The sequence below is a fragment of the Carcharodon carcharias genome, chromosome 20, assembly GCF_017639515.1.
Source record: "Carcharodon carcharias isolate sCarCar2 chromosome 20, sCarCar2.pri, whole genome shotgun sequence".
In the NCBI taxonomy this organism is placed as follows: domain Eukaryota; kingdom Metazoa; phylum Chordata; class Chondrichthyes; order Lamniformes; family Lamnidae; genus Carcharodon; species Carcharodon carcharias.
Window position 1 is genome coordinate 94,010,201 of NC_054486.1, and position 16,909 is coordinate 94,027,109.

Consider the following 16,909-nt stretch of genomic DNA (forward strand, 5'->3'; position numbering starts at 1 on the left):
CTTTGATTTTGGAATTTGGTTCAGCCTTCATTCCAATCAAATACACGTGCCTGACTTTAGAAAAACAGACACCTTAATTATTCTGTATCCTCAGGTGCCATCTCCGATCTGAAGGTTGGCGGCCTTAATGGTGAATCTCCCTCGATCCCAAGCCAGTTGTACAATCTGGTTGACCTTTTTGACTTCAATTATTAAAGCTGTGTAATCGTCTACAGGGAAAGCCAGTGATCGGGCTTATCTGGTGTGAGCTAATTCATTTTTTAATAAAATCTCAGGGAACGACGTGGAGAAGGAATTAAAGACATTTTCAGTTAATTCTCAGTGTCATAACCAGGCATAAGCCTGTACAATAGAAGTTTCAATGCCCACTTGCCCTCCTCACCATCCACCATCACCACCTCCCCCAACCCCAATGTGTGGAGGACGTTTAGAATGGGCCTGTTGTAACTGATCTTGCTTTCTAAGATTTGTCCCTTAACTTATCTTTATGCATATGTTAGCCCTGGCTTACTGGTAGCACCCTCATCTTTGAGTCTGAAGATTGTGGGTTCACAGAATCACAGAAACTTTACAGTGCAGAAGGAGGCCATTCAGCCCACCAGGTCTGCACTGGCTGTATGACAGAGCATTCTACCTATTCCCACTCCCCTGCCTTATCCTCTTAACCTTGCACATTCTTTTTTTTTAGATAGCCATCCAATTCATTTTTGAATACCTCAATCAAACTACCCTCCAGACTTGTTGCAGACTCCAACCACCCTCTGGGTGAAAACATTTTCCTCACTTCCCTTTTTCTCCTTTTGCCAATAATTTTGAACCCGTGCCCTCTAGTTCCTCAAACCCCACTTGACAGACTTCATTATGTAATATGGTTAACACCTCAACCCAGTAGTGAAGGAGTGTTACAAAGTCAGAGGCGCTGTCTTTTAAATGAGACATTAGACAGAGGTCCTGTCTTCCCTGTCCGGCAGGCATTGAAGATCCCACTGCACTATTCAAAGAACAGCAAGGGTGTCCCCTCCAGTGTCCTGGCCAATATTTATCCCTCAATCTACATCACTGAGCCAGATTGTTTTGTCCTTATCATGTTTCTGTTGGTGGTATCTTGCTCTGCACCAATTGAGGGCCGATTTCCTACATTACAAGAGTGACTAAATTCAAAACTAATTCACTGGTTGTAGAGTGCCTTGCAAAATGCTGAGGTTGTGAAAGGCTCTATATAGATGAAAGTCTTTCTTTCTTTGCAGAGGACTAAAACTCACTCACTAAGCAGGCTCCATACAAAACTGATGTTAATATATGCTGCACATCCCTTGCCCACCTCACCAAACATCTATAATATTACTAGTTACTACAAATGCTACAAAATGCTTCTTGCTGCCTGTTGTGCTTACCTGCACTTCAGCATGGGGAGAAACATAAAGCCCCCCAAAAAAATCAATTTGTGGTTTTAAAAAGCTACAAAAAAGTCTAATAAAGCCAACTTACTACAGAAAATCACATTCTGCCATATTTGTTAGTTTGCCAGCTGGGGGCTGAATTACGTTTTAAGTTATAGGACTGGTGATTTTCTGCCAGAAGCATTTTGTCAGAGCTGGTATTCTTATTCAAACTTTAGATATTCTTTTGCCTTGACGATTTCAGGTTTGGGGCTTGAAAAGCCAATGGCATTCCTTTTCCTTTACCTTCAGAAGTGCACAATGGGCATCCTGGGGTTCTTATGCTTGAAGTAGTGCATCTGAATTACTGGGCTGCCATATTCATTTCCAGTGAGGATAATTCTTCACTAAACGAGCAGAGAAAGTGTTTGGGCTGTAGAATACATTGGCCATCATCCTTCCGGTCCAACACCAGTTCTATTATTGTGCGAATCTATTTTATCTGCTTCTCCCAAATACAACGAATCATTACTAAAGTGGTGGTGTTTTCTTTTGACTGAATATTTTTTCAATTTTTTTATAAAATAATCTTCCGCCTTGGTTAAGACTACAGGGTCCTAATAAATTTGTCACGCTCAAAGTGATTTGTGAGGCACAAATATCATTAGAACCCCTGTTGTATAACTGCCTGCTCTCCTATCTGGAAGTATTATAAATATGTTTCACCATGGCAACAGCACCTTCTATTTTGCCAAAAGCAATCTTACTTATATCCAAAATTGTTCTTATTCAGTATTCTCTTTCCATTAATTGAATGCAGAGCTGATATATATATAATATGTGATAAAACTGTTTCTTATTTCATGAATAGAAGCCTACAGAACACATCAAAGGAACTTTCAAAAAAATGGCAGCAAAATACATCAGATACTTTTGTGGCTAGACATCAGAATCAAATAAATCTGACCTCCCCTACCATCACATTCTGTAAATTGGATTTTTTTAATAGAGAGAATAAAATGTAACATTCATTTTTTTCTCTATGCAATCGTAGCTTGGCTTCTATCTGGTTTCCCTTGCTCGGCACCCCCTGCTGGTTGCTTTGGTCAGCCTTATAAAGGGACTTCTCCTACGTGACCAGACCAGCTTGGATGAAGCCCTCCATCTAAAAGACGAACATATCTTTCCCTTTCAGATGCTGACTCCAGATTCGGTAGTCCTAATTTTAAATTTTTTTTAAATTCTTACTTTTGTAAGAAATTGCTTGTTCTCAAGAATTGGTATGAATTGCATAGATGCATACGATGGGATAATTTGCAGCTAAAGTGAACCTATTCATATCAAACCTGCTTTTGACAATGGCTATCTATATTTGTAAAGTTCCCAGGTAATTTCTTATGTTGTGTCCAGTAAAGGCATTTCATATTCATAATTTTACACATGGGACTGAGTTTGCATGGGAGCATCATTTATTTGTTTAAAATGGACACTGATGAACTGTTAAGTTGGCCGCCAATGGGTTCAGGTAATCTTTGCTTGTTCAACACAGACTATCAAGTTTCTGGAAAGTTCTGAATTGAAGAACCCAGGGTGGGGGAATGAACATACCCAGACAGCATACCCCTGTGGAATTAACTCCTCCCATTGTTCGAAGCTTACCCAAAATGCAGAGTCGATAGACTCCTGGGGTAAACCATTTTTGGCTTTGCGGGCAGGCCCACAGCCGACCCAACCGAGGGTAAAATGACGCGTGATGGTGTTGGGCGCGTGTCCCGACATCATCGCACACTTGCGCGATATTTCGGTCGGCGGGTGTGCGTCGGCCGACAATTCAAAGGCCAATTAAGGCCATTAAAAAGTTAATTAAAATAAACTTTTTGCTGCCCGTTCAACCTTACGGTTGGCGGGCAGGTGGAAAGGCCAAGCGGCCTTTGCACGTTTTTGGAAACCTCACCCGTGAGTGGGATGAGGTTTCCAAAAGCAAATAAAAATAAAATAAAAGCTTTAATTTTTTTACTAATAACATGCCCCTGCTCATGTGACAGAGTCACATAAAGGGACATGTTTCGGTACATTTTTATATTTTTAATTATTTTTTGATACCTTCGTCTCCCTGAGGCAGCTCTGTGTGTTAGGGAGATTATGTAGCACACACCAGCATGCATGCACAAAGGTTGCGCACGCCCAGCTCGCCCTCCTCCACCACCCTCCCCCGCGCAGGCCGTGCTCAGCGCTGCCACTCGCGTTTCATGCTGGGCGGGCCGCAATAAGCCCGCCAGCGTGGAATTGCCTTCCGGGCCCGATCACGGCCGGCGGTCAGCTTACTGACCTCCCCACCCGTCCCTGCCGAGTCCGCACGCCAAAGGCAAAATTCTGCCCCTAGACTCTACGGGGAGAATTTTCCAGTGCCCCCTACACCCCGGGATTAATGGCAGGCTGGTGGGGGAGAATGCAACAGGAGCTGAAAAATCAGTTTCCGCTAGCGTAAAATGGTGGTGGGATCTTCCGTGTCCGACCGTCATGATGGGTCGCAATTCCCACTAGAGACTGGCCTGGGACCAATTTTCATCCTGCTAATGGGATGCAGATGAAGGCCCGACCAGAATCACCAACACCACACCCCCATCTCACGCCAGATCGTCCGCAATGCCAATGGGAAATCGCACCGGTCCAGAACATGTCTGGACTGTAAAAGTTGGGAATTACCTAAAGAAGGCCTAGGGCAGCTCGCAGAGATGAGGAGAAGTTGGAGGCCTCCAGCGACCAGACCCTGGAACACCACTTGTGGCACCGGGTGGGTGGAGCATCAACCACATGGAACTTCTCTGCGCAGCAGCATCCAGGGGGCGCTCTTGGCGCAGCAGCTTTGTCCAGCATTTGGATGTTCGAGCAGCTACTTCCTCAAGGGTCCGCATCATCAAGCTGCAGGTGGAAGGCTGCAGGGGGTACTGGTGGGCAACGAGGGTCTGTGTGAGGGTGTTGGGGGGTGGTAGGTTACAAAAGACGGGAAGGAGAGGAAAGAAGAGGTGGATTGGGTGTGCAGGCCTAGGGGTGCAGGGGAAGTGAGGGTGTTAGGGGAATGAGAGGGATTCAGCGGGGTTCTGGCAATGGGTGAGCTGCTGTTGAGCTGGAGGGTGGGAAGGGCCGTGTCGTAGTGCGGGCAGTAGGCTGGCAGCTTGGGCAGTTGTGAAGGGGCATGGGGGCTTGTGCAAACATGCGGACGCGCATGGCGAGAGCTATCAAGGGGAAAGCGGTTCGGAGGAAGGGGTCAGTGGAATCAATGGAGAATTCCTAGTAGGAAGGGATGGTAATGGGTAAAGGGGGCAGTGGGAGCTGGTAGGGTGGGGGGGTGAGCACGTGGCGATATCGTGTGAAAAGGCACCGAGGGTTGTTGGTGGGGATGTGGAAAGCGACTCAGAATCGGGAGGTCGGAAGGATTTTTAAAAAATTCATTCATGGGATGGGGCCTCGCTGGCTAAGCCAGTATTTATTGCCCACCCTTAATTGCCCTTCAGAAGATAGTATTGAGATGCCTTCGTGAACCGCTGCAATCCAAGTGGTGTGGGTACACCCACAGTGCTATTAGGGAGGGAGCGCCAGGATTTTGACCCAACGACAGTGAAGGAACGGCAATATATTTCCAAGTCAGGATGGTGAGTGGCTTGGAGGGAAACTTCCAGGTGGTGGTGTTCCCATCTATCTGTTGCCCTTGTCTTTCTTGATGGTAGTGGTTATGGGTTTGGAAGGTGCTGTCAAAGGAACCTTGGTGAGTTCCAGCAGTGCATCTTGAAGATTGTACACACTGCTGCTACTGTGCACCAGTGATGGAAGGAGTGAATGTTTATGGGTGTGGTGCCAATTAAGCTATATGTTTTGTCCTGGATATTGTTGAGCTTATTGAGTGTTGTGGGAGCTGCATGCACCCAAGCAAATGGGGAATATTTCATCACACTCCTGAGTTGTGCCTAGTAGATGGTGGACAGGCTTTGGGGAGTCAGGAGGTGAGTTACTCGCTGCAGGATTCCTAGTCTCTGACCTGTTCTTGTAGCCACAGTATTTATATGGCTAGTCCAGTTTGGTTTCTGATCAATGGTAACCTCTATATGCAGCAGGGGTGGAGACAGCCTGCTGGCCCATTAGCCTATCACCTTGGATGACCTTGGTGGCCGTCATCTGTAGGCCCAAGGCCTGAAGGGTTACTTTGGCTGTCCTGCTGTGGGGCAGCTCCTCCCTACGCGATGACAGAGGATGGGGGTTGTAGGGGTCACAGGCAAAGGGCATTCTAAGGGCTGTAAACCTCAGAGAGCCATGAGTGGAGGTCCTGGGGATGTCCAGCTGTCGCTTACACACCCTTTGGGTGCCTGAAGGCCCCTGCCTGACTCTTTGAGGGGAATATGCACCTGGACGGGGGTCAAGGAGCCCCGTCGCTCTCTTACATCCACTGCAGAAACTCACCCATGGCTACTGCGATGGAGTACAGGTCTGCACACAACTCTGGCAGAATCTGCTGGACCAGGTTCTCCATGGTGCCTGCCACCCTCCCATGTAGACCTCCATGCATGCGCAGGTCAGCACCATTTTCTCAGCCATCAGGAGGATGGACTCCTTTGCCTCATGTGCCACCCTGTTGATGGCCTCCAACATCTCTGCTTGATGTTCCCCCACCTCTTGCTGCCTGTCCAGCATCTCCTGGGTGGTCGATTCCAGAGGCTCATCATCGGTCTTGGGCTTTGCATATGCCTCTTCCCCAGCACTTCTCTAAGTGCCAGAGAGCTCAGCTGACACTGCCTCCTCCTGCTGTGGACACGTGTCCATGTAGTGACCACATGAATGTGATACTTTTCCTAAACTAGAACTAATGCCCACGGTGTTGTGTGTCTCTGGGCCGTTGGAGCATGCAGGTGTCTGCTGTGATGCCTCTACAGGTCTACTATAGTCATCAGCAATTTCCTCACTCCTGTCCAGGCTTGTGTTCAGGACAGGGCTTCCTGAGTCTTGAGCCTTGTCCTCTTCCTGGAGGCACCTGTAAGTGAGAGAGGAGAGAGTGAGTAACTGCATGAGCTGCCTCCAACATGGAGGCACCCTTGACTTTGAGTTTTCTATGACATGCATGGATCCCTACTGGATGGAAGCCACTCTCTCCATCTCCAATGGAAGTGTCCCACTCCAACCCTGCCAGCTGTGTTGCCCGCTCCTCGAAATCAGTGAGTTCTTTCATCTGTGGCCGATGTCCTCCCATCTTCTCTTTCTCTCTCTCTACGATTGTGGCTTAACTTCTTCTGTGCAAAATGAGAAGATGGGGTTGAGAGCAATTGTCTCTAATATTTAATTGAATGTAGCAATTTCATGTACCTTTCTCATGCTTCCAGTCTTCCAAATAACCCACCGGATTATGTAACATGCGATTGATGCACTGCAGGTTGCCCAGGAGGGTTCTGGGCCAGCACCTTCCACGAGCCCATGCAGATATAAGGATAAGACTTAGAGAGGCAAGGCGTGTTATTTGCGGTGCTTGCTGGTGCCCTCCATGCCTGAGCCTCACTGTCACCCCTCCCCTTTCCAGGCAGCATGTGAGCTGTCTGTGCGGAAGGCTGAGGGACCCACAGTAGCCTTTCCGTCTGCAGGGTAGATGGACTGCAGAGGGCCTATGAGGCATGACCTTATCACAGTGACATTGAGGCCCATGTTGCCTGTACCATTCATTGAGATGAGTGTGAGCAGCTGAGGGTTTGCTTACCCTGGTGGTGCAGAAGGGGTCATTCTACCTCTTGCGGCATTGGAGGGCACTCCTCTTGTGGATGCCCTGGGCACTGACTGCCCCGGAGTCTTGCTCCTGCTCGGCCTCCTCTTCCCATCTGCTCAAAAGCCTCATGGCTTCCACTTGGCCCAGGAGGGTGTCCAGCGAGGCATGGCTTGGGCACTGGAGCTGAGGTTCCTCTTCTGCCACCTCCTCCTTGAATGATGGTAAGTTGCTGTCTGGGCACCTTATAAATATGGTCCCCGGACATGATAACAGGGAGTGCGCCATCCAGCCTGCCCTGCCACAAGAAACATTGGGAAACTCCTGATGCATAATCAGTGAGGCTGGGGTCACGTGAGACTGCATAAATTCCCAGCAGTCTCCATGGTGGGAAACAGTCCTTAGTCCTGGAAGGGAAAATTCTGCCCTATGTGTCCAAGTTTGCAATTTAACAAAAGAGAGCTGATGAGACCAGTTATCCACAAACCTAAGTGTGAAAGATCACACCTATCTCCTATTGTATAGTGATGGCTTTGGACTCCCAAACCATTCTGGTGGAATAATTGCCAGTATAGGTCATGTGATCAAAACGAGCTTGAGAAAGCAAGTTTTATCTGAAGATTCAGGGACCTAGGCAGACTGTAGAAGAATACGGACAAGACAACAACTACAGGGAAAGGCTATATCATCTTTTCCTTTTAAGAACCATCAGTCATCAGCCAGGCTGAGAACCAGACTCTGAATCTAGCTGCAAGCCATAAAGCAGCCAAAGTACTTAACCTGTTCCAGCTTCAAAGTTCACCTGAGAAGCAACCTCCTAGATATTTGACTACAGCTTGACTACTATTTGACTATCTTGGAACCTGCTGTGAACCCTTCACTTTACAAGACCCTTACATCAACTTTAAATCATCAAATCCATTTAAGAAACCACAGGCCTGCCATGTGGGAGAGCCAAAATGATAAATCAGAGACTGAATTAACTATAATCTTTATCTCTTCATCTGTTTTCAATCTTTGTGTGTGTGTGTGTGGGTATCTGTGTGACTGATTGCATGTGTGTGTGTGTGTGTGATTGTATACTTGAGTGTGTGATTGTGTACTTGTATGATTGTGTGTGTATGTATCTGTGTGTGTGTGTGCATGCGTGTGACTGTGTGTGTGTGAAAGTATCTGTGTGTGTCTGTGCATGTGTGTGATTCTCTATGTGTATCTGTGTGTGTGATTGTGTGTGTGAGATGCTGTGTTAATTCAGGGTAAGTGTCAGGATAAATTAAATTATTTATTTTAAACTCAAGAAAGCTTGTTTCTGAATTATTTAATTGAAATGCACATTCCAAGGGTAAGAAAAGACACACCTCTTTGCACAAAAAACATACTAATCACAGGCAGTAAGAGAACAGTACATTCTGTCTGTGACGCCTGTTTGATTTATTTCACTAGTGTCACAGGTTCATGTGTTAAAGTTCACATGTTTGTCTCCAACAGAGTAATATCCATAGATTCCACGAGGATCAAAGGTCAAGATATGTGGGATAATTTAGTAAACCCGACCATTCACCCTACGATGTGCACTCTTCAGCTCTCAGGAATAGAAATAAGGAGATGTACCAGTTCTAACTTTCTTTAGCAAAACAAAAACAGAATTACCTGGAAAAACTCAGCAGGTCTGGCAGCATCGGCGGAGAAGAAAAGAGTTGACGTTTCGAGTCCTCATGACCCTTCGACAGAACTAACTTTCTTTAGATTTGACATCTTCTTTGGGATTGGGCTGATTTATGCATTTATGTAAATATCTTTAATGATCTATTCAGACACTGATTAATCCAAGGGGTACAGCCCTAAAATAAGACAGGAGGGAATTTTGGATGAATGCAGTGGTCAATGTGCGGTCAGAGGAACTTAGACATCTTAATGCTTCTTTGGCTATTTGGAAACATATTGAGACAGATATGTCATGTTCTGATAAAGTTTTGTGAAAGCTACTGATACTATTTTATCACATTTGTGATCTGCTGCACTTAACAGTACAGAAACCCAGCCTAGAGATTCTGACACTAAGGCCTGATTTTAAGTTCAGGTCAGTTTTTGGTAAGTGGGTGGTGGCATGATTTAGAAACTCACATGGTGCCCCTGAAATAAGTCCTCCCAGGCCTCCTTTAAAGCCTACAGCTAACTTCCTACCCGCCGCACCAGGAAGATGAAGGGTGCAGTGGAAAATCACGCCGAGCCTCCGCCAGGCAATATTGCAGTTGGGAATGAGGTGCAATTCCAAGGTAAGGTCAGCTTAAGCTATCCTTAGGGGAGCAGAGGAGCATTCGTGCTACCCCTGAATTGGATTGCCAATGATCCAGGAATCACCTGGAGTCTCCAGGAATTGAAGATCAATCTCCAGGAAGCTGCTGTGTGCAGCCTGGAGAAAAATCATTGGGACGTTAAAAAAGATTGTGGTCTTTAGCAGATATAAAAAAATGTTTTGAAAATGGGGGGGAAAAAGGCTGTCTGACTGATGGTCAAGTCTCGTCCAATTGGGTAATGAGCCTTTTTGCTTTCCATTTGGTATAGGAATTGGGCAGCGTGTCACAAGGATGGATGTGTTGGCCAACGAATGGCTGGAGTATGGGGAATTCATTGGATCAAAAGTTGGTAACCCTTCTCCTGATCCCAAAGAAAAGTAAAAACAAAATTAACTTTTTGGGCCTCTTCTGGCACCAATCCAGGGCCGGTAATTAATTTGGCTGACTTGATCTGCCCACTCATTCGGTTTTTGCCAGTTACAGTGGATTAAAATGACCCCCCAGAGAATGGCAAAAGAGCATCTTGTCGGCTTACTCCATGAACAAGATTAAACAGCTCAGCACTTTACATGAACCATGCAAAACATTAAAAATAATTCTCTCAGTATCCACCGCCGTTCCTTCGATCTTAGCCCACTCTAGCCTGTGGTGCTCTGGAACTAAGAAGGGTGCAGGAGAAGCGGAGTCTTCCTACCTTCCTGTGTGTAAGTGCTTGTCATCTGCTTGGCACCTGCTCAGATAGTCTGAGTGAGAATAGGAACTCAAGGGTGCAAAACGGTTTTCTTGCCATTCCTTGTGTTACTAGACCAGCTCACTGTGCCACTTCCACCACAATGCCATGCTGTTCTGTCTTTTGGCTGCTCTGCAGTGAGATAATTAAATTAGCACAAGTTACATGTGGATAGTTTTGTCTCTGGATTCAAATCCAATACATCCTGGCCGAAACACTTTCATTAGGAGCCGGAAAAGGAATAGATTTCAATTCCATCTGTTCTGATAGAATGAATGATGATCGAATCCATTGTTACCTCACTGACTGATAAAGAAATTCTCAAGCTGTGCAATGTGACCTATTAAACAAAACCATACTTCACACTGGTTTCAATCTGAAAAGGATAAACACTTAGGAAATAATAATCTCAGGAAATGTTTCACGGTTGCTTGGATGAACTGTGTGATGTTTATTTTCAGATCTTTCGAGTGGCTTCAGGAGGCTGAAATTAGATAAATCCAAAGAGATTACCGTGACACATTGTCATTTTTAAGGAAGAGGAATTCAACCTGATGTGACATGCCCCTTTAAGGGGAGAAAGACTTTGAAGTGGTCTATTTGAACTGACAAGTGATTTTCTGAGTCTCCTTTTTTATTAAGGATGCTGTGCAGTCCAGAAAAACCTGCTTGCCAACCAAAACCTCTATTAGCAAAATGGCACTGAGTGATGACGTTATATTAAAAAAGTATCCTGTTGACTAACATCAAAGATGGCAGCAAACAGCTTGAGCCACTTGTGTAAATTGTTGATTTGTCTTCTCTTTTCATATTGTACCTGCTGATCTCCTCATGGTCCAACACCTAGATCGCTGTATTTGAATTTTAGTATGGCCCTGCTATGGGTTCTTAGAAGCTTTGTTCCTGCTCTGAAGCTACATCTTTCCATTTTGGAAAGGCTATTCTTATGTTTTTGGAACTTTGTTCTAGATTTTTTTAGGTCAGCGTCTCAGGCCGCTGCTAAAGGTGAGCCCTGTCTCTCTCTGACCTGGGTGTTCCTGTATCTGCCCAATAATAAAAAGAAGGGCTTGCCTTGATATGGAGATTTTCGCCACTTCAGAGTACCCCAAAGCATTTTGCAGCCAGTGCAGTATTCGTGAAATGTTTTCTCTCTTGTAAGGTATGAAATACGGCAACCAGACTGTGCACAGCAGATCGTCACAAACAACAATGTGATAATGATGAGGTAATCTATTATAGTGATATTGGTTCAGCGATAAATATTGACCAGGCCACCGGGGATAACTCCCCTGCTCTTCTTTGCATTAATGCCATTTGATCCTAAACGTTGACCTCCAAGGGCAGATAGGGCCTCAGTTTGTCATCTCATTGGAAAAATAACACCTCTGACCGCGCTGTACTTGCTTAGTACTACCCTGCACTGAATGTCTGGGCAATTTGAAGCAGGTGCAGGTGTTAAATGGAAAATCTTTATCATTTCCGTAATTTCCCCGTTGTAAGATTCCCTGACTTTGGATGGTGGTTGAGCAATGCTTCACTCAGCCATGGTTTAAGCTACAAACTGACTAAGTTTTATTAAGCATAAACTGATAGGTCGACAGCAACAACACATTATAGATTCACAGTAATTACAAGCTCATCTATGCTTGCTTGAAAGATTTTGCATGTGCTGTGCTAAACTTCAACATGAACAGGATCTGCTTCAAAACCCCTCAATATAGGCTTCTGGTCTAACTATAGCGAAAATTCCTTGGAGATGGCTCCACTCCACCAATATTACTTGGTCAGAAATATGGTGGAAATTTCATTCAACAATAATTATTTCCTCACCAACTACATGCATGTTCCGATAAGCCTCACTGGATTAAATTCCTTGTCATGGAATGTTAAGGTCAACTGTAATAGTCCTGAGTTCAGCTGATACAGAAATGACCCTGCAACTTTTTGGTTTGAATAGATTGATCCACTAACTTAGCAGAGGGTGTCCCCATATTTCTTCATGGCACAGAGCCTCTGATCGAAGGATAAATTAATTGAGAAAAGTCGATGACTCAGTGTGTTACATGTGAGGTTTATGTCTCTGACTGTAAGGTTCCTATGTGAAATTAGTCTGGGCAGCCTTAAACCAGATCCTTATGAGCAAGGAAACAAAACTGGTCCTAATTCAATGTTAAATCAGTAGTCTCACTTAAAGATAGCTATTGTGAGAAAGGAAAATGTCACACTGGTTATAATAAAGATGTTTTTCCTTCTTGGAGCATTTTACTTGCTTTACTCTTGCTGTGTGTATGTATACCTGTGTTCTGCTCTACATAATGCTGTTCAAGGAAGTTCGTTTACCACCAGTACATTTTTTGTTAAGTAGTGGTCCCAGCATGTGTTATGAAGTTTCTCCAACTCCTAACTTTCACCAATCACTGAGTTCTATACAAGAGTTTCGTTACACAAGTTTGGCTTAACAAGTTAGATTGAATGTCATTGCATTGTCGAAACTATTAAATGGGTATCAACTATTACTAACTAAACACTCGATGGGCCCCTGATAGGAGTAAGCACCTTGTAGATTCTACATGGCAAGGTCATCTCTTGTATTGCTTTGTTATTCTTTGATGAAATCTTCTTGGGGGTCTGGGAACAAAAGCATCTAGTTATTGTCAGTGTTCTTCTGGCATAACAACTACCATCTAGTAGTATCTATACCTATTCCTTGACTAGTGACTGCTTTACTCACAGGGTACAGAGTCTCCACGTGATTTACAGCCATCCTGGGCTTTCTCTCCTCCTCAATTAGGCCCCTCTATTATGCCTAAGTGCTGAACTTCCTACTGGCATGGTATTGAGGTCCAAACCCAAATCTGGTTCAGGCCTCATGTCAGCATGAATGGGCAGGTGGGAGTGGCTGCATTTCCCACTTTGCACCCATTTTGTGCAGAAGTCAAATTTCTCCCACCACTAAGTCAGACATCATTTGTACAGTCGGTTGACTAATTCAGCCAGATCCTTCCAGTTTGGGCATTCTGGGTTTGTGATGGTCTAATTGAAATACCCTTTCTTGAAATTCAACTTAGGTTTTCTTTCTTATCCTTCTCATAAATGTGAAGAACCATTCCCCTTATTTTGCCCTGATTTCAAATCTCAAACGAATAACTTTCCAATATTATGCCAACAGTAATGCCCACTGAAATTTGAGCACGCATTGCACGTTGTTTCCTATTTAAATTAATGACCATAAAACCATGCTTGGATTGTCGATCTGCATTATCAGTTGGTGAGGCTTCCCACTGGGAGTGCGAGTTTGGAAAATTACCTGTGAGTGTTATTCTGTCCTTTTCCTTATTACACATTTCTAACCAAAGAGCTTAGACACAATCGTGTGATGCTGGCTCTTAACCTCCCAGTGTTCCTGACAATAAGGCAAACTCTCCACATATCCTGTTCCCTCCCATCCTTCCTGACTCCCTTTATCTTTGTAAGTTGCATTCATTTTCATCACCCTGGGTTAGCCATGTCTCTGTGATTCCTACGACATTATAATTACCAGTTGCAATCCATGCCTCAAGTTCAACCACTTTATTTCAAGTGCTTGTGACAGTCATACATATACACATCTAATTTTAGTCTTTGTCCCCTTAACCTTCCTACCTATTTAATTGCCGAGTCTTGATGCCTAGGTAACATGACACTCCTTGTGGCGCTGTATTTTTGGCCGAGTCCTGATCACTTCCATTATCCTGTCTGGTCTTCTGTGCAGCCCTGCCCCGACAAACCTTTTCCTCCCCCATCTAATTTGAAGTGTGTCCAATTTTCTATATTCCTCACCAGCCTCCTGGTTCCTACCCTATCCAGGTGTAGATTTCACTCCTGTGCCGACTTTCTTTGTTTCATTACAATAAACTCTGCTTCATTTTTCAATCAACCAACTAAACTATAGGTGTGCCGCTTTTTTAGGGTTGTTTTGTCTCTTTGGCCAAGGTAACAACAACAACAATATACCTTTATATAGTACCTTTAATTGGTAAAATGTCCCAAGATACTTCACACAAACAAAATTTGACATGGAGCCACAAAAGGAGATGTCAGAACAGATTACCAAAAAGATGACCAAACCACCAGACAAGGAGGTAGGTTTTGAGGAGTGTCTTAAAGGAGGAGAGATAGAGAACTAGCGAGGTTTAGAATGGGAATTCCAGAACTATTGTTGTTGTTTTAAGGGCCCCATCATAGCTTCATGCTGTATAATTTGTCCCTGAATGGCCAAACAGCCAATACTGAAATGTTGCCTGACCCCACGCCTCTCCCCCCTCCCTCAACCCCCATCCACCACCTCAACCCTCCTCCTTCATTCCCAGCTTCTCATCAATGTGGAAAGCTTTGGATTCAAACAGAGAATTCAGCTCATTATTTGGCAAGCAGCCACTGACACAAGGATTATGTTCAGACCATCTTTGTGTCACAGATTGCCAGCCTTTCTCCTAAGTATCAAGTCTCCCACACTGGTTCTGTCACCAGCTTACAGTGATTTCATCCTAATCCTATCTGAGAAAACTGTTTAGAAACCCTAGACTTGGAAATTACATTATGGGACGTTAATGCAAAAAACGTGTGCATCTTCAACGTCACTGTTTGAATCCAGGTTTTATGTCAACAGCCTGGCTTTTTAGAGCAATAACCTAAAATAGCAGACCAAAAATAAAAGGGGGGTAAAACTTCATAAATTTGTGTCAACTGAGGCCCAGTACTAGCGCTTTTGCCTCTGAAGAAAAAGGTCGTGGGTTCAAGTCTCACTTCAGGGATTTGAGTTGTCACAATGATGTGACTTATGCATGTGTAATATTAATTTTTAATTTCATCGGCTGGTCAAACATATGTATTGAATTTCTTCAGCAGAACTTTTCTTAAAACAAGAACACTGATTTAAGGTGGCTGCCACAGGTCACCTGACATATCTGGTATTACAGGTTGATCAGTTTCTGGAAGAGTCCAACATGGATTACAGTTAAGAGATGACAAAGCAAACCTCCTATGGAATTTCACACCTGCTGATGTGAATAATTACGATAAAGATGAATTGAAACTTGTAACTGGCTCTCACCATTTGCATTTCTACAATGCTACCCTTCAGGAAGAGACAGAATGTCTGCCAGGAAAATGACTTTAAAGAAGGCACTGATATGTTCTTCCTAGCTCATCGCAGAGAAGAATGATCTATTCAGAAGTGATGGCTGGGACATTAAATAAATAAATCACCTAGGCCATAACATAATAACCAAAGTCTGTCCGGAGATGAGCTAATCAATTACCTTCTGTGGAATACCCAAAACAATATGGGGAGTGAGGTCATATGAGCAAAATAACCCTTTGAAGTGTCTTTTATTTCAACGTGCTAGTTTCTTTTGGACAGTCTACAAGAAGAAGTCTGCCATGGAGCAGTAACACCATCTCTCACTCCCCTGCTCTCAAGTTCAAAGCTCTATCTCTGTTACATTGTGGAATCTATCATAGAGATAGAGAATTTCAATCAAAAGGAACCTCAGGTGCAATATAACTAATTTTTGTAAAAGACAGATTACAGTTTAAAAGAGACTGTCTGCAGAAATTGCAGTTTACATCAACCTCAACCCCACTGGAATTCCAAGACCACCTTGAAAATCTCTGCCTCATCCACAAACATCAGTGAAGGACTTATAACTGAATTCTCTATCTTTTTGCTTTTTATCATTCAGTCTTAATTTGGCCAAAAGTTACCACCCTCTACTGTTTAAGTTATAATTTTGACTGATTGTGTGTGTTCGTGAGTGTGTTTTGCAAAGATCAGGACATGGGTTTACCTTTTTAAATATCTTTATATCTTTACCTGGGTGGGTGTTTAGCGTGATGAAAACTAATCCCTTGTGTTTAAACTCAAGAAAGTCTGTCAGACTAAGTTCTTTGCAATGAGCATATAAATGGCTAAGTACAAACACATTAATGCCTTCATCCTTATATTACAGACAGGAGGGGGTTTAATTTAAACCAACCCTGATCTCTCCTCTCACCACCCATCCGTAAATAGAAAGGTGCTTTTGATTTTTGATTTCCCCCTTTATAAGTGGTGGCTTATTTTCCCCAACCCTTCAGTTCTGGAGTGATGCAATCCTCTGTTAATAACCCCACAGCAAACTCAGGATAGGGTAAAATCAAAGGGTAAGTTTATTCTACACACACTCAAAAACGTGGGAAGGGGTTTGCAACGTATGTGCATTCGCATATTAAAAGAGGGATAAGGGAAAGAAAGGGGTACAAGGCAAAGACCTGAAATGTGGTTGACCCTTAAATGCCCTCTGAAGTGGCCTAGCAAGCTACTCAGTTAGAAGGCAGCTCACCACCACCTGCTCAAGAGCAACTCGGGATGGGCAATAAATGCTCGCCCAGCCAGTGAATCCCGCATCCCATGAATAAATAAAAAAAAACACAGACAAAGTAAGTATTATTGTTTCAGGTAAGTCCAAAGTCCCCAATCAAAAGTCCAATGGTATATCCCTTCAGAGATGTTAGCCAGCTGATGCAGGGTGATCTGCCTGTCCAGTAGTGCTGACTCCCATGTGGGGAGAAGCACGTAGAGATGAATCAGTTCTGCAGTAGGCACTGGTACCAAAGTTAAGACGTTCCACTAGAAAATAGTGTAGATGAGGGCCAGGCAATTTAAACCTGGGCAGAGCTCTGTTTCTGCTGCTGCTTTGTTGATGCAAGATGGATTCAGCTCCACAAGGCAATATTACACGTT